The sequence below is a fragment of the Sparus aurata genome, chromosome 21 (assembly GCF_900880675.1).
Source record: "Sparus aurata chromosome 21, fSpaAur1.1, whole genome shotgun sequence".
Taxonomy (NCBI): domain Eukaryota; kingdom Metazoa; phylum Chordata; class Actinopteri; order Spariformes; family Sparidae; genus Sparus; species Sparus aurata.
In genome coordinates, this window is record NC_044207.1 from 28,950,241 (window position 1) to 28,965,995 (window position 15,755).

Here is a 15,755-nt window from a genome sequence, read left to right on the forward strand (position 1 = left end):
AGATGCAGCGGATATGATCTGCCTTCCTTGCACTACGCTGGCCAAACCTCTTCTGTTTTTGTTATGAAAGAGAGACCCCTAGTGGTAGAAACTATACTGAACGCTCCAGCGAGCACCTGACAGATCAAGGCTGCAAGATTATACACAGTTTTTGAAAGGTTTTTTAACAAAACTTGGTCTAGAGATGTGGGCTGTGAAAGAGGAGATGCCTGAATAGCATCACAACTATAGTGACAGACAATACTATACCAGTGGTGTGCACAAGGGGGGGACAGGGGAGGATGCCCCCCCTCATTGCCCAATTGTTGAAAAACGCACACTTAAGTGCCCTCCTGGGAGCCAAAACGCACGCTAAAGTGCCCTCTTGGTTGGCAAAACACACTAAACTGCCTCCTTGGCTGGTTAAATCATGATAAACTGTCCTCTTGGGTGGCAAAAATACGTGCTAAAGTGCCCTCTTGGAAGCCAAAACGAGTGCTAAAGTGCCCTCTTGGAACCAAAACGCGCGCTAAAGTGCCCTCTTGGAACCAAAACGCGCTAAAGTGCCCTCTTGGAACCAAAACGCGCGCTAAAGTGCCCTCTTGGAACCAAAACGCGCGCTAAAGTGCCCTCTTGGAAGCCAAAACGAGTGCTAAAGTGCCCTCTTGGAACCAAAACGCGTGCTAAAGTGCCCTTATTTTCGCCCCTGCCCTTCAAAAAGTCTGTGCACGCCACTGTACTATACTAAATATACTACACTATCCAGAATTTCTTATTTTAATTTAGGCAATTAATTAGCAAAATTGTTCAATAATACCCTATTTTCAGATTTTCTTCATAAATACTTTTATAGCTATCTCGCGAGACCAAACAAGGATTAAAAGGCCTCGAGTTTAAAGATGTCCTCTGTAGCTAGTACAACCTCCAACGTTAATGACCGTAAATTCTGGTTCACAATAAAAAATACAATATTTTCTTTGCCTCTGTGGTAAAGAAACAACAAAATTGAGGAGATTCTAAACTTTACGCCAACTCAAAAGACTCCAGCTGTTTCAGGATGATGTCACTCCGCTCAACAACAAACTCACACTGGATTTGCGTCGCTGATTTACATCGGAATAGACTAAACTTATCTCGCCCCCACTGGCGGATTGTCTTTATTTGTCTTCACAGAGATAAGACTTTGAGTCTCATCACCAGATGAAATCAGTAATTAAGATGTACAAGTTTAGCTGTGACAGAAGTCCGGGCGGCTCCGCAGAAACGAACTGACGTCTTCATTGAAACGAGTCCCTTGTGGGTAGAATATTAGATTAGAATATTCATGCTATCTTAACGTGCGTAGACGAGACCCGGCTTCTTAATCCTCTTCTGTGTAAGATCAAAATCTCTTACAGTGTGTGAGTATGGCCGGTTATGGTGTTGGTGTGTCTAGTTGCATGTGTGTGTGCAGGCCATTGTTATATTGATATTGTGTTTGAAGGAAGATACTGATTTCTTACATATTAAAGCTGCCAGTCACCAACATTATTACGGAACAAACAGCAATAACGTAATTACCCTCTGTATTTTAAAAACCTGTTAAGCCACAGCTGAAACATCACGAGATAGATGGAGTTCTGACCAACATTCAAAGGACGAATATAAACTGAAACTGAGTGAATAAAAACGTAAAAATAAAAGTTTTAAAATGCTGTTTTTTTATCTTTAAATACACCATAAAATCACATCAGCGGTGAGAATCCCTCCATCATATCAGCAGTGAGCTGCGCTGGCTGGCTTTACATCTGATACTTGATATTTGATGAAACAGAATCCAGTTGCCCTGGTGCATGCGCTATAAAAGCTCCCCCGTCTCCTCCATCCGTTTTATTCAAGCAATGCAGAACAAGAACTCATTGGAATTCGTCCAGTTTCCCACAGTCACTGAGTTCAAACCTAAAACAACACGTAAGCCACTGAGCAGAGACATCGCTGCAGCTCCTTGGAGACGAGTAAAAAAAGGCAGAAAACAAATGCCAAAAGCAGAAAAGACAAGAAAAAAAAAAGATGACAGGCTGTGTTTTCTCCTGAGCTGAAGCAGCTTTCAGACGCTGATAAATGTTTCGTACACCGTTGGCTTCTAAATATAGTCTCAGATCAATGCAATCAGGAACAATCTCCCCATTACAACGAGCAGGTCGGCTACTGAAGGCAGATATCCGAGGCTGTCAGATATTTCTGTGGTACAGTCAGGTAAATATAGTCTGTAACAGGAACTAATGCCGTGTGGCTGGGGACAACACAGCCAGACAGTTTGGCAGTATTGCTTATATAATAACGCTCGTGCCAATAAAGGATATTAAATTGGGTGAAAGACAGCGAGGGAGAGATTGAGTGGAACATGCACAGACGGTACAGAACGATGCAGAGAGAAGGAAGCAAAAGACTACAAAGACGGTTTTCATACAGTTTTTCTCATTTAAAAAAAGCCGAGTTTACAGAGTGCATGACTAAAATATGTGTGAAAATATGTGTTGATGAGCTAAAAACACAGCTGCTGGTTATGTGCCTGACATTTCCATTTCATTTGAAATGTGTATTTTTCTTATTGCTGTGAATGAATCATTGGAGGAACTAAAAAAAAAGAAGCACAGAATCGCTACCTGAAGATACTGCACAACCCAGAACTGAATTACTTTTTGGTGTCATTTAGTATTTCAGTGAATACGATATTTTGACCTATGGACACTTTTGCAACACTTTATGATGAGATGGCTGGATTGGACCTGGGTCTGAACTGTCTCGACACCACTGAGTGGGTGTCCTGTGTTATGGCCTCCATGGATCGGACTTGTTCTGGCACGTCCCATGGATGCTCGATCGATATGGATCAGGGAGTAGCTGTTGTCATGAGCTGCAGTTCTCTTTTTAGGCAACAAGGTTAAGAAAAATACTGTGGCTTGAATGAAAATGTAAGTTGCGACATAACTAAAGTTACGTAATGTTATCTGTAGGGTTGCCCCTGACCAAGGATTAGTTGATTAATCGACACATATATATATATTAATTTTTTCCCCCCAGTATACTGCCCTGTTAAAAAATAAACACTGACAGTGAGTGAGTGTCACGACTTCCTGTATCTGGCCCTTCAAATTAAAAGCCCTCCAGCCTTTTATACACAGGCCAGCCGCCAGTCACATAGATTTTGACTTAATTTTGACAAGACACGTCTCCAAATGTTTTTGTTTTTTTTCCTGCGACCAATCGCTCAATGAAATTTTGGTCGGCTAGTGAGTTTTTGGTCGACCGGTGCTTGGTCGACTATTTGGGGGCAGCCCTAGTTATCTGACTGCTCACGGTTAACTGTTGAGACACGAACAATGATTTCCTTAGTGAAAGTCATGTGTTGGCTTCACCCATCCATCTACTCCATCCTCCTCCCTTTGCAGACTTAGTCGCTCACCTGAGTACCTCCTTTGCTGCTGTAATACTCACTACAGCCACTGGAGGTCAGCGCCTGACAATAAAAACAAAGATTTGGGTGGTAATTTGCTGCTTTTACTGTCAACCTATATAGTAGTTCTGTTTTAAAGAGGATGGGCCATTTGAACGTCAGTTAGTTAGCAACTAGCGACTGAACAAAGTGAAACATCTAGCAGCTAACGAGTCAGATATGGAGACCAAACGAGATTAAATGAGAGTGAATGTTGAACTTAAACACACCGAGATACGACTGCAACACATTTATACAGTATGTCAGAGCTGTATTCTGCCTGCAAGAGAGCAGGCAGTTGATTAGTTAAATCAATGATCATGAAGACTTCTGGAAGCAGCTGGTGGAATTAAACGGTTTTCTCCTCCTTGAATGTTTGCCAGTTTATTCTCTTCTATTGAAAGAGGAGAGACTCCAACACACCTCCACTAACGATTGTATTTTCTGTTGTTACTCATAATGCTCTGGCCATGAGCAATCTTCAGTGTTTTTAATTTTTTGTGTGTAGATGTGACAAGGATCAATATTGATTTATCGACAGCCGCTGACTGTTCGCAGAAGCTCATTTTGTGCCCAGGTGACCTTCTCTTTACCATCGGATGATCAGATGATTACATCTTCCAGTTCAGAGCGATGATGCTCCCGGCGTTATTGTTTCACGGCCGCTGCCAGGCTCTAGCTGCCTCGCCTAATGGACAAAAGGAAAAAAGAAGGGGAAAAGGAGGAGAGGAGTGTAGGATAATGAAAACATCATTGTATGGGAGGAGATCCTGATCTAATCACTGAGGAAATGAGGCCTGCGAATGCCCAGTCGTTTGGACTCATTTACACATCTCCTTTAATGCTGCTCACCCATCGATTAGCCACCGACGAGTTCTGGAGAAGAAGAGGGAGACGAGTAAATGGGCTCCCAATTTGGAGTCTTTACGTCTGAGCTCAGGAAAAATACAACAGGTCAGTACCCAAATTACTTCACAAAAGTGCTTCGGTGATGCTTCATTGTCTGGGATCTGGGAAGAAGGGTACTTACCATGCACCATCTGGGTCGACTGTGAAAGCTGTTTATTATGACCCATATTTACGTTTGTTCTAAGTGGACGACCTCTCATGGCTGACCGGATGTAATTCTTACAGCAGCAAGGGAGGCAGTCAGGTGAAGTAATATAAAGAGCCACCACGTATTGAGAGGAGGATGGGGATGGACGGTCAAACAAGTGCTGAACTGCTGTTCATGTCCAAAAATCAACTGGAAGCCATTTTAACTTAGCGGCTTAATGTAATGTAATATAACGTATTGACCCGAATATATGACAAGTTTTTTTTCGATGAAAATTATGTGAAAAAGTGGGGTCGTCTTATAACCGGCGTCTAACTGTTGACACATGCTGATAGTTGTCTGGGGTCGCTACACGACCGCAACGGCAGAGGGCGCCAGCTTATTGTAGAGACGTCACTAGCCTTTTTTACACAGTGTCTCCACATTATCTCCGGAGAGGTGGTTCGCCAATTCTCCGCCGATGGTGATTCACACAGAGCGAAGCATCTCCGCCGTACCGCCGTGTAATTCACACAGAAAGCCGGCGCTGCAGCTCCTAAAGAGGTGTGGCGGTACACGTCATGTTGATGACGTCGGTGTTTCCCAGGGGTTCCCCCTGTCAATCCAAACCCGCGGACAGTTTATAATCATATGGATGCTGTTATAATGTTTCGTGATTGAGATCCTGACCTACCAAACATCCTGGAAAGTGACAAAGTTGCTTTTTTCATGCTAAATTACATAGTAAATAATCACCATCAGTTAACAGGTCTCGGTCCTGAGGACCGACAATCGCGGTGATTTATTTTCATCACAAACACTCCGTGAGTTAGTTTGTTATCGAGAAATGAAACGAAGGCATGGCCATTACCAGAGCTATCATCCAGCTGAAAGTCTTTTTTTTTGTAAATTAGTCTTGAAAAGAGGGGTCGTCTTATAATCAGGGTCGTCCAATATTCGGGTCATTACGGTAGTTATTTAAGCCGAGCCACAATGTTTTCCTAAACCTAACCAAACTGTGAGCAAAAGTCTGGTAAACTGCAAGAGTTACGTTGTTTTGGGACCAATTGATTGATTTCATCATTGAGATAATACCTTAATTTTCAATAATGTCGTAAGGACACTTTGAACAGAATTAATATGCACAAAGATGATTAACAAACAAAACAAACAAATATCAACAGATCATGGTTAAATACAATTGAGAGCAAAGCACTTTATTAATACTCACTTGTAGATACAAATGTAATCGTACAGCATAAACAAACCAGATTTGTTGTTTACTTGCAGGAGTTTACGCATTAGTTTACCAGTTTTGTTGGGAGGAGATGTGCGATGGCGTAATGCCATTAAGGCCATTATATTAACTCAATAGAAACCAATTATTGTCATTGCTTACCGTTCAAGATACCCACCCAACCTTTTCTTACATGATGCAATTATGTTTCGAACACCTGTCACCAATAATGAATCTTTGGGCTGAGTAATAAACTGAATATTCTAAAAATAGTTGAGTTGTTACATCGATGGTCTGGTTACATTTCGGCAAAGTAAAACTACTTAGTTATGATCGGAAAACATTGTCTTCAGAATTAGAAAAACATGCAACATAAACCACAGCCCCCAATTTAATGTACAGTAATGTTTCTCTTTGATTACCAAACATTGCCATACTTTTGTCACTGGAACTGTCAGTGTGGCACTTGAACAGATGCTAGTTATAACTCATCACTCCTCTTCTGCTTCCTATTGTGTTTGGACAGCTTCTGTCATAAATTGGATTTGTCTTGCTAAAGTTAAAATGTCCGCTACACAATTTCTGCTGCCAAAACAAAAATAATGCCAACCAATTTACCGTAAAAGTTATGTTTTGTTTCGTTTTCATCTGGTGGTGGAAGACCATGCATATATCTCGGCAATCAATGTGTCACTTTGCAAATTGGAATAAACAAGCAGTGCCTCCATTGTTTTAGGAAAGTTAAAGGAAATAACAAGAGGTGTCATTGTAAGCACTTCAACATATGACCAGTTATTTGTTTTTCAAGTTCTTTAAACTCAGTCTGTTGGAGAAGCTCTTCAGTGACCTCTAACCCCTCAAGTGAAAAATGTGTGCTGAACAAATAACAAAAAGCTCTATCACTGAGTCAGGGTGGATGATACACATCTTGTTTCACTAACAGATACAGGTGTCAGATACATCGAGGTTGCTGTATTTATATAGTTTTCTTTTTTCTTTGGTGTTTTCCGGTGTTGCATTCGTCTTCCTGTGTCAACACTCCAGAAAACAGCTAAAGATCTTCTTAATCATGTGAGGAATCTGGAACGACCCGACTTAAGTGTTTCCATCTAAACTGAATCAGCGACTATTTCAAAGACTAATGACTGAATGAACAAAAATATTCAAAAGATTCCCAAAATTTAATATCGAGGCTTACGCAGGAAAGACTTCTCTTTCAAGCGAGAATGTGTTCGCAATGAAAAGGCTTTCTTTTTTTTTTTTCAAAACGGTAAATATCTCATCTCGGAGTGAGTGAATTCTTGGCTCGCTCGCTGCAGTAATTAATCTGTGATTAAAACCTGAGCATTAATTACCTCCAATAGAGTCTTTTGAGATGAACTGATCTGTTGCTGTGAAGCACCTTTGCAGACTTCTACATTCAGGAACCTGAACAACACGGAGAGGAAAACACAATTTCATTCATTTTCTGGGTATAAAGAGTTTCCTGTGAACTCCTTCGTTTACCTTCAACAAACCATTTATTCACCAGAACGTATTCTGAATTTTTATGATGTGGCCTAAAGTCTGTTTTCTGAGGTCCAAAGCTTTTCTGTATGTTCGTATTTGCTTCTTAAAATTAATCAAAACCAAAGTGTTGGACTCATGATTATTGGTACAAGTTACATATTTTTAATGTAATATAACATGAAACTAATCTTCCACCTGTTCTCCTCAGTGACACTGTCATTACTGCAACGACACAAATGACACACTAATACAGTTTGATTGACTAGAATGATTGGATGATTGATGATGATTGGCTCTGGTCAGATAATCAACGATAAGATAACTCCGGGCTTATCTTCATATGTTGGATATAAATGTGCTATATAGTGATGACGCTTTTTCTGCTATTCTTTTCAGAATTAGCAAGCTAAATATTTAATTTATAAATCTGTGTAAAATAATCGGGGACATTTGCATGAAAAAGGTTTTAGAATATCAACACAACCCAAAAAAACATGACCATCGCATTGTACCAGAAACAGGCGTACTGTGGGTCGTAACCATATGGTTGCAGTTTGGTTAGGTTTAGGAATAGATTGTGGTTTAGGTTAAAACAATGGTTGTTATGTACATTATGTAGGTTTAGTCACATTATATACATGATGTACTTGAGTAAAAATAACTCACCGTTGACTTTTGGTTTCCAACGGGGCACAGACAGCAGTTTCCTGGATGAAAGTCTTGTGCTTGTTTTACTTTGTGTGTCACCTGACTTCCTCCTTTGCTGCCAAAAACAAACTACAGCCACTAGAGGTCGCCACCTAACAAAAAAACGTCAATATGGGTTGTGATATTGTCTTTTTTGGTGAGGACAAGCTGCTCTGGACATATTTGAGTTGTCTTTTTTTACTAAAAATCTGCACCAAGCCACTAAAAAAGATTTTCTTTTTTTCAGATATATTTTTAACTTTCATTTATTTACTATTTTTTTTAATAAAGTGCCTTGTCGAGTTCATTCATGGTGGGAGGCTGATGCCGGCTTGTTTGCTTCCCCCCAGTCTTCGGGTCTGTACTTGAACTTTAAACGATGGACTGCTCTCTGCCATAATTCACCGTCTCTGGTTCAGGCATCTGGTGAGGAAGCAGCAGTCGGTCCAGACTGCAGGTTGCTCTCACTTAATTTGAACTTTCTGAGTACCTGAGACTGCAGGGCAGCAGATGTCAACATCTGTCATCTAATACATCTAAAAGAGTTCAACTCCAGGTCGTCTCCTGTACTTGGACTGGGTTACCGTCTCACTTTTAATGGACCGCGCTTCAGTGCACGTGGAAGAAGGCTCAGACTCATATTTTCAGGTTTGAGAGTGACACTGATTGGTGAATTGAGCTTCAGGAGGGAAATGCTTCAGGTTATAATAAATGACTACAAACGTGTTACACCAGTCTCAGGTTCTGCTCCAGGTTCTGCACCGCACCCCTGCTTATCACACACACACTCCTAAATGTGTGATCCCAAACCGTTTCTGTCGAGACGAAATCTCGCACGACACAGCAAGAATTATCTCGGAGCGGAGTCTCGGCTCCCACATGTGAGACCTTTGAGATAGCTGTATCCTCTTATACTTATCCTTTACACGCACACACACACATACACACACACACACAGCCACTCTTACACGACGCGGACTCACAAGGAGGAGAATTCTGATTAGGCTGCATCCAAAGCTGCCACCCACGGGACCCGAGGGAGATATGAATTTGAAAAGACAGTGTAGTGCCGATATGAAGCGCCTGCATCGCTGGGCAACAGGGACCCCTGTTAAGACCTGCTATCCAGAGAGACATGTCAGGAGAGAGGAAGAGAGGCGATGTGTGTGTGTGTGTGTGTGTGTGTGTGTGTGCATATGGGAGCTGAACGTGCAGGAAACCCAGATCTCTCATTAAAGAGGTACTGCAGCCTGCACAGACTCTCCTGGCCCAGATTATATGAATACATACGAGCAGAGTATAAAGGTACATCTATCTATCTATCTATCTGATAACATATTACAGAATCATTCCACATAATTGAAGTGTATAAATGTGTTAAATTTTCCTACCTGGTCTCCATCTCTTTGCTTTTTAATGGACTCCATGGTAAGTGAGGTCACTTTGTGTTGAAACATTTAAGTGATAGAGGCAATTTTAAAAAATGCCGTCAACACATTTGATTTTAGCAACCCGATCCCCAGAATAAATGGTGGTTAAGCACATTTCTGCAAAACCACAGATGCATTTAAACTGGATGATTCTTTATGTAGCAGCTCTAAGTCCCTACGTCACTGTGCTGAAGCTCTGGTTAGGTTTAGGCTCATAAAAAACATTTGGTTATGTCCATGAAAATGTCACAGTTTGCTTTTAAATACTGGAACAGCTGATGGTTGTGTAGGTTGGACCGCACATCGCAGCACACGAGCAGAAATGAACACGGCGCTGACCTCAGGCTGCGTGCGTATGATTTCTGAATCGGCGTGAGCGCTCTGACAGTTTGTTTAGACGCTGATGAATTCCAATGAAAACACAGAAACAAATCATTCCGCCCGTGGCTGTTATGAAAACACGATTTGCCCCTGGGATTTTTCTTTCTGCATTGTGCTTTTTATATATTCTACGAAAACAATAGCCTTAACGGATATAATTCCTCGGCGTGGAAGACTCAATTAGTGTCGACGTTTTATTCGAGGCTTAACATCATCGTTAGGGTGCAAACGGCGGTGGAAACACATTTGCACATATCTTGAAGTAAAAATGGACTGCTGTGAGTTTTGATAATTAATAACGTGACTAAAGAATATGAGAGCGAGCGCATTCTTTTAAAAATGGTCTCTTTACGGGTAAATAAAGATCCTTTTTGACTCAGTTTCTCTGTCTTTCTTTCCGAGCACTACATCTTGGTACCATCCATCCCTGCACGCACTGAAACATTTGTGCGCCAATGTGTTTATAATGAACAGAATTGAGAAATATTCTGGAAACAAGGCGAAATCTGTTGGAGACGCTGAGAGAGAGAATCCTGGTGGGGCCCGAAAAATAGAAAAAAAAAACATTTCAGAGCCGCTCCCAGGGATGATTGGCTTCATATGTTATCCTGTCATACCATGAGCTGCTATGAGAGGATGGAGTGGGTGAAGAACAGGGAGGAGGAGGGAGTGGATGAGGAGGGAGGGAGGAATTAAGGCGAAGGGTTGCAGGGGAGGGAAAGAGGAGAGGAGAAGAGAATGGAGAAGAAAGGTGAGGGGAGGGACGATTTGAAAAACGAGGAATGCACGAAGAAGCAACAAAGGAGGACAAAAGAAAGCTGTTATAAAAGAAAAAGAAAAAGAAGAGAGTCAAGGTTGAGGAGAGAGGAGGAGAAGGGTTAAGAGGCCCGCACAGCCAAAGAAAAGACAGGAGTCGAATCGCATCAAGCCTCGCTGAGAAAGCAACCGCAGCAGGAACCACGCAGCCAATTTGACATGAGAAACATAAAATAAAATCGAATGAATCCCCGCAGACTGAATCCTGGCTCTTCACCCCATCTGTTTTCAGTCTCCGGCTGCTGGACGGAGAGCTCCAGGCCCGGCCCACCGCCCTGACTGGGTCAAACAAGACTTACACCCACGTACGCAATCCTGGGAGAGTAGGCCCGACGCCAGAGCACAACTTAAACCAGCTGTTCTCCTGCTCTCCCTGCATGCTCAACCAATCAATACTTACAACCATGAGAGGCAGAGGGAGAAGAAAGCGCTGGTGGAACTGTAGTGTTGCTCTTGCATAACAGACCGAAGCACAGCTAGACGACCGCTGCCTCCAGATGTGACATATTCGCCAGAATTTGACCCAGTGGCCTCTCCTCAAACGACCTCGTAGCCTTATTTCTTTTTTTAAATGTACAATTAGCTAAATGTCAGCAAACACGCAGCTCTCCGGTTGTGTGGGGGAATCCTTTTTGCTCTGCTTTGTGGCATGAATCAAAAAAAAAAAAGAAAAGAGGCCGCTGATCCTCCGAAGTTTTCAGGGTGATGGAGAGAGGGAGCAAAAGGACACGCGGGGATGTTTATGATCTTCAGTAAAGCCAGAACTACGTCAGAGAACAAAAGGAGGGCCGGCTAGCAGAATATTTATTTGCGGCAGGAAGCAGCAGGTTTATAGAAGACACATTAAACACATTATGCAATAATTGGTATTTCTGTGACTTTGGCATCGCTACAGTTTTGGATTGTAATTCACCTACACACCACCTCCGCAAACACGGACAGCAGTACGGACGCATTTGTTATGATTACATTACTTATGAGGGAAAACTAGAGTGCTGACATCGTCGCTAACACGGCCAGCAACAACACAACACACAGCAGCCCGGCTTGCCGTCTGGTCGGGCTGTAAGACGTGCAGCTGAGTGTCTCGAAGCTCTAAGATCCAGTCCAGATCTCCTCTTGTACTGTATCTTGTTTCTTGCCAGGTCACACTCTCTTTTTTCCTCTCCACAGCTCCCTCCATCAACGTCCTCTCCGGTCCTTTCGCCTCTGACCCACTGTGGTTCCTGTGCCAGTCTCAGCATCGCTCACTGCCAGCTTTCCCTTCTCTCTCTCTCCCGGGCCTGAAAAGGTCCAGAGGTCTTGTGGTAGCGGTGTAAAAACAAACAGTGCCCAAATGCTCCGAGCCCCCAGTCAGCTGAGTCAGCCGGCTGCACGGCTAAATGAGCTAACTAGCTAGCAGCTGCAGTGTTTATCAGCAGTGAGCAGACAGAGAGCATCGTCACACACTTCTCATGGGTCGCAGAGCACGAGAACAAGTGGTTGATGTGCAGAGTGGGCATGAAACACCACTCTCCCTGTTACAAGTCAGTGTACCATTCAAATGATTTTGAAGCTGTAATTTCAAGTTACATGTCATGTTTCAGTTTGTGTTTCTGGGATTTTTGAGTTTTATTTTGAAGGTTTGTTCTCAGGTGTCACGTGTCGCTTTTCAGTTCCTCCTTTTGTGTGATTTCCCGCCATTTTTCTGCAGTTACTGTTTCCTGTGTCTCAATTCAGGGTCTGCATCCTTCGAAGGACCCGGCCTTTGCGGTCTTCGAAGGCGAGTCCTTCATAGAGACCTTTTAAACTCATCAGCCGTTGTTAAATGTGACGGTCTAGCCTTTGGAGCATTTCCTGGTTGCGTCACCAGATGTTTTACCCTTACGTCAGGATTTCTGCTGCCCAGGCCCGCAAAAATGACAATCTATGCCACGCGATGTCGCCGTTTTCTCTCTTTCTTTGTTCTTTTCTGGACGCACAAAGAATCTAGAGCTATGTGAGGCCACGAGGGATCGTAGCGGTGCATCCTCCAAAAACAGGGAAAAGAAGGCAGCATCTGGAGGAGCCTTCGAAATTGGGACAGCCTTCGTGAGGCGTTGTGACGTAATTGGCCTTCAAATGTGGCCTCCGAAGAACACAGACCCTGAATTGAGACACAGTGTGTGTCTCGTTTGTCAATCAGCCCTTGTATGTATACAGTCTGACATATAAAGTTGATTTAATTTGAAAAACAGCAGTGCTCAGTGGATTTACCTCGACCATGTCCTGAAGTAAAACGTTCAGTCTAAAATGTTACATTTTACAAAATATGCTCTGTTAGATTATGATTTTTGCCTCATATACAGAAATTAAATGCCATGAACCTGCGCTGGTCTTTCAATGATTTGTATCGCTGCATTTTCTTAATTTTGGACATGAATCAAACCATCATAACACAGCACCTCTCTCTCATATAAGTCACTGTTTTGAGTCTGAAAACACAGCACAATGGAACAGAGGAGAACAGGCAGCCTTGAGAACAGCTACTAACTCCTGTATCTTTATAATCAAATACAAGATGCACAATATTCCTTTTTCCCCCCCGATATCAAAAGAACACGATGCTCCGGTTTTGTTCCATTTCAGTGAAGTATCTGATTTCTTTTGGGTTTTTTTTAATCAGTCAAAATAAATACATTTTAAACAAGTTCAGTTATAGTTTGTGGCTTCGACGCTCGTTGTTTTTCCTGCCTGAGGTTTTAGGATCACAGCTGCGCCGGGAAGATTCGCTCGCAGGTTTTTTTTCTTCTGTTTTTACCTGATGGGGTCACCGATGTGCAGCCAGCTGAACCAGCTGTCAGACGGGGTCAGAGGTCACGTCCAACACCTCAACAGTCTGGCGTGCTGTCACTGCAGAGTCCTCAGGCTCATGTGTCACACACACACACACACACACACACACACATATATATATATAGAATACATACATAAATAATATGTGTAAATGTGTACAGTATATGTAGGTTATGCACACACACAGTCGCACAGATACATGCACAGCCACACCGGCACAAAGTTCAAAAAGACAAACATACTCTCTCTTAAGCTTTGTTTAATTATTAATTTGCACATATAAAATGATGAAATATTTTTTACACCATGAAATATTTACAGTTTGTGCAAAATGAGATACAAAGATACTCCGGGGAATTTCATAAAGGGATCTCATCCCCAAAGAAACAAAGAAGAAGAAGAAAAAAAAAAACTTTCAAGGGTGAAAGTGAGAATTCTCCACGTCTCTCTCTCTCGTGCCTTTTCCTTTTTCTGCACACTTCTGGAATCTCGACGAGCCTCTGCGGCCACCTCACTCATCAATTATCTCCTGAAAACACGGGACGTTTGCAGCTCGTCTCTTTTTGGAAACAGACAGTCAGGACATTCTGCTGGTCGTTTGGCTCAAATAAAGGATTATTAATTTAAGTTCTGTGGCTGCTGCTGAAGGAAGCCGCTCCTGCTGTCCGGCGTTCTCGCTTCTTAAAGGGATATTCCGGTGTAAATTGAATCCATGGTCCAAATCACCGTGAAACTGTGTTAGACTCCCTCTCCAGAGATCAAGTTAGCAGACCGCTAATTTACGGAGTTTTATCAACCTCAGAAATGACCGCACGACAACAATACACTGCAGTAAATGGATCCAAATATAAACCGCCACCAAAAAGCCACAAATAATGCTCAGAACAGCACCAAACTTCAGCAATAGTACAAATAGGGTCTCAGCACATAGTCCGGGGCATCTAACCTCCGCTAGCTTAGCTGGATTTCTATTGTGAAGCTAAAAACAGACTTCAACTCTCCTCCATCAGCTTCCGGGTCGGGGAAGTCCCGACGCGACGATTACCGAGTGCGGTTAGAAATGCTCAATTCCGTTCTTTTCCCTGTCTGCTCTCGATAATAACTGTTATAAACTGGCAGGTAAGACACATATGAACTTTGATTGCTTTTCCATGGAGTCATAATCATACATTTTCATCTATGAGCCGCGGAACTCTACTGCACTCGGTAATCGACTCGTCGGGACTTCCCCGACCCGAAAGTCTCTGAGGTTGATAAAACTCCGTAAATTAGCGGTCTGATAACTTGATCTCTCGAGAGGGAGTCTAACACAGTTTCAAGGTGATTTAGACCATGGATTCAATTTACACCAGAATATCCCTTTAACAACATCCCAAACAAGAATAACGCGATCCGACTTGTGATGCCGTGCACGTCGCCTGGCATGTTGTAAAACATCACACAGTGAATTTACTAGAATCAACTAATCTTTGTCATTGAGTTAATGGAAATGAAATTAATGATGTGCCGTTGCGAGTTCACTCCGCTCATTAAACATGATCAGCTGACTTCCCAGCATACATTACAGACCGTCTTCATGGCAACCATATTGACATGGAACTGCAGGTAAACACACGTTTAATGAATTAGATTAATTAAGGTTACATTCCATTTATAGCGTAGCAGAGACACGCACCCTGAGACATGCCTGAGAGTTGAACAAAACCTGAACAGGAATCATTAGCGACACCTGTTTATTCTACTATTCTATGTCAAAATGCTTTGAAAAATGCTTGTTTGAGAGTTAAAACCAAGCAGAGAGTCTTTTATTTGGAGAATAAAGACAATACACATGATGGAAACCAGTTGTGTGTCTACAACACATGTTAAGATAAATCCAGGTCGTCTCTTTTTGATGACATTTTGGTTAAAGTGAAAAAAAAACAAGAACAAAAAAGGCATTTAATTTCAACACAGGAATCTTTTTTAACTTTTTCTTTAGATGTATTTGCATTTATTTTATGTGAATGTGACCTGTGAAATGCAAATGTCTCACCAATCAACTCAGCTGCCTGAACTAATGATGAAATGAAACGCTACTGCCGAACAGCAGCCAATCAGACGGCAGCATATAAAACAGGGGCAATCACAGTGAAGCTGAAAAGTCCAAACTTAAATACGACAGTCATTGTTTTTCTTCAAACCTAATGTGCTGGATAACTGATGAAACAAAACTCTGTTACTAAATACTAATTGAAGGGTTCTTACATCTAAAACACTTGAAAACAAAAAACATTTTCCAGCCAGCGAAAGAGGGCAGAAGATTCCCTCGTCTACAAATTGAATCACAAGAGTTACACGCAAGGAAAAGAATTCAGCCAAGAACAAAAAAACAGTAGATCCTCAAACATA